A 3,545-nucleotide genomic window follows, 5' to 3' on the forward strand; every position below is an offset into this window, starting at 1 on the left:
ATGAAAGAGTCAATTTAAATTGCCTTATTTGAGGAACAATCCTTCAACAGTGCCTTGGCGACTGCTTGGTATAAGCCGTCCGCCGAGAGGTCAGATGCTTCTCCTATGGAGTTGGACAATGCAGATGTATTTCGCTTTAAGTGCGGCAAGCGCGGCCATATCGAGCCCCCTCGCTGCTATGACAGGGTCCCTTTTGGGGCTAAGATGCCCAGAAGAGGACTCCCTCCCAAAGGGCGATGACAAGAACCAGCGTGCGGCATGCATGAGTTCTGCATCGACCACTGAGGGGTCGGGAAATGCAGGAACGCAGTAGGGACATGATGCCCTTCTGACGCGGACTTTAAAGCTACCCCTAAGTCCAGAGTTGTCAAACAAATGGGTAGCATAGTCCCTAAGGTCTTGAAATTTCGGACCTCAACCCTGCTGGTCTATAGCGCTCAAGTACGAGGATATGACCAGGTGATGACCCTCCTAGTGGATTCGGGTGCATCACAAAATTTTGTAAAACTCGCCGCTCTAAGAAAGAGATCGGCGATGGTTGAGTCGCTTTGCCAGGATGGCAAGCGAGAAGAGGCGATCGATCGTTTAGCGAACGGCGCGCTCGTTAAGTCTGAGGGAGTTCAATTTGAACTCGTTTTCAGCTTTAGTGACTTCTCTTGTAAGGAGAAGTTCACAATGCTAGGTATGGAGAGTCCGTATGACCTCATCCTAGGCATGCCATGGTTGGCAACACACCAAATATGGATAGACTGGCGTACAAGCACAGTTGCTAGCTCTACGCAGGACACAGGAAAGGCTGTGCTCCCGCGAGAGGCCTGTGCAACTGATGTCATGTCGATCACAGTTCAGGGTGCGTTGACGTGATGTCAAACGTCACCAATTCCTACCCAGCTCGTGGAGACTGGGGTGGTGAAAAGGGCAATGGCAAGTAGCCATGTGTCCCATAGTCCTGCACAGAGCCGAGAGCCTGTGGCAGTAGACAGCGAGCTGACAGGAAGTCAAGCGTCGCATGAATCGGCACAGTGCCTAGAGCCTGCTGCGGTTAGGAAGGAGTGCGTAGCAACGGCACCCGCTTTCCAGACAAAGGTCGTAGTGACTCGAAGAAAAGTTCCCGACAGATTAGGACGATCAAAGGCACGTCTAAACAAGTGACCTTTGGATCAGTTCCTAATAAAGAGGACAGGCCTTCGAACGAGATGTTGGAGGCCGTCAAAGACGAAATTGCGGAGGCATCCTCAGTTGAGGTGCTCCGGCAAGTCTTTAAATCTGCCGAGGGGATAGTAAATCTCCCGGAGATGTCGTGGGATCTGTTTCTTGCCGAATTAACGGAAGGAAAGATCCACAAAATTTGCACACCAGTTCCAAAAAATACTTGGTGGACTGTTGCTCGTCGTCCACAATGGACGAGAGGGTCCTAGAAACGGACAAAAAAAGAAACAGCTCGCTGCTCAAGGCTGGGATGCCTTGAGAGACAGTCCGTTCTTTGAGGTTCTGTGGATACATCGCGATATGTTCCCAGAATAAGTGCCGTGCCGCCTACCAGCAGATAGTATACGTGTATAGTAGGGCCGAGGACGCGCTGAGCGCAATATAGTCGCACAAGCGTCATTTATACGCTGTGTTGCAGACTCTGAAGGACGCCCAATTGTACGGCAACTTGCAAAAGTGCGTCATAGGGGTCGCTGAGATACCTGTACTGGGCTGCATCGTTGGTACATATGGTGTACGAGCAGACCCAGACAAGGTAAAATCAGTAAAGGAATGGCCAATCCCACGGCATGTGAAGAATTTGCGCCAATTCCTAGGGCTCGCTAATTACTTGCATAAGTATAGCCAGAATTATGCGGAGCAAACTAAACCATTATCTGATCTCCTTAAAAAGGATGCAGAATGGGTTTGGTTAAAAGAACAAGATAATGCGTTCATATCAGTGAAGCAATTTCTTGTAGAGGCACCGGCCTTAATATTTGCCAGACGCGGATAAGCCCTTTGCGTCGTCTGCGATGCAAGTTATTTTTATAATCGGTAGCGCGCTCATGCAGAAGGATGACAACGGCGTTGACCGCATCATCTCTTATCCGTCCCGTATTTTGAAAGCCGCGGAATTGAATTACCCCGTGCATGACAAAGAGCTACTTTCATTAAAGTATGCTCTTGTGAAGTTTCGTGTGCACCTACTAGGCACCGAACCATTTGTGGTTTACGCCATTAAAATTATGTGCGCCTATAATAGAGCGCTCTAGAAGCGACGCTCTTGGCCCGTTTAAATGAGGCCATTTAGATGGAGGGGACATCGGTGATATGCCACCCGTCGTATAGCCACGTTCAAAACGACTGGCAGACACCGAGACAGCAATCGTAAAAGCTGCTGACTCCATGTTGTGAGCCATGAGAGAAGTTTGGATGGGCAACAATGCGCCAACACCCTTCCACATGAGCTCGTTGTCCGCATTCCTACTCTGAGGTGACGGCAACGGTGTCGACACATTGTAGTCGACAATGAGCGGCGATCAACATCCTCACTGTTAAAGTGGGATGGATCCTTAAGCCCTGATAACGCGACAGCAGCAGTAGCTGTCGGTGTTTCGACTAAGGCATTAGACGCTGCCGTCGTATTAATGCGGTGCGTGCGCTAAGTGCGAGATTGAGTGGGCGTCTTCGCAGACGACCCACTATAAGGCCCCTTTCGGTGACATCTTTGGCGCTGTATGTAAATACAGGTCGCTAGAGTGATTGAGTGAACTAGCGGCGCGTAAAGCTGCTCGCACTTCCTCGCTCCTCTTTGACGAATTATAGATGTAAATTCGTTCTTTAAGGGGGGATGGGGTGACGAGCTTAAGTTGCCCTAATGTTTCACAGTCCCCGTAAAGTTCACTTGGTGTACTTAACGGGATGGTCAATTACTTAAATAATTGTAATTAGACCCACCACTCGGGTGTGTTTAACATTTGTGACCAACCCTTGTGTATGTGATGCACATAGGTGCATTCACATTAGGAGGGATGACGGCTAGCTTTATCCGCTATGCAAGGTATCTAGAAATATACGCTCGCAGTACATATTAGTGTTATCTACAGAGGTGACATTTTTAACTGGTAAAAGTAGGTATTTATATTTAATGCGATTAAATTAAAATCACATGCAAATACTGTCCTTTGGCATATGAAAACTTCTTTCTACTTAGCAAGTGCGCACGAGGAGCCGGATTACCGCTCCCGTGACGACACCTCTCTAGAGTACTTAGTGTGTTGGGTGACGCTAAGGCACCCATCACAACTATCTCACTGCACGCAAGAGAAGCTGGTTTAACCGCTTCCTCGCTGTGCTAGGGTGTGTGTGTAAGTTGAGCGTAGCCGCATTACGACGTACCCGCCCACACTACTCTCAAAGAATGGAGCAAACAATTGCCCTTTCTGGAGTTCGCTATAAATAACAGTGTCCACGCCTGTACAGGTGAGACACAATTTTATATAAACGGACTGCGCCATCCTCGGACGCCAGTCTCGTTTGTGCGCAGCCCGAGTCTTAGTGGTGTGGGCCCACTC

The sequence above is a fragment of the Bremia lactucae genome, linkage group LG1, assembly GCF_004359215.1.
Source record: "Bremia lactucae strain SF5 linkage group LG1, whole genome shotgun sequence".
In the NCBI taxonomy this organism is placed as follows: Eukaryota; Oomycota; class Peronosporomycetes; order Peronosporales; family Peronosporaceae; genus Bremia; species Bremia lactucae.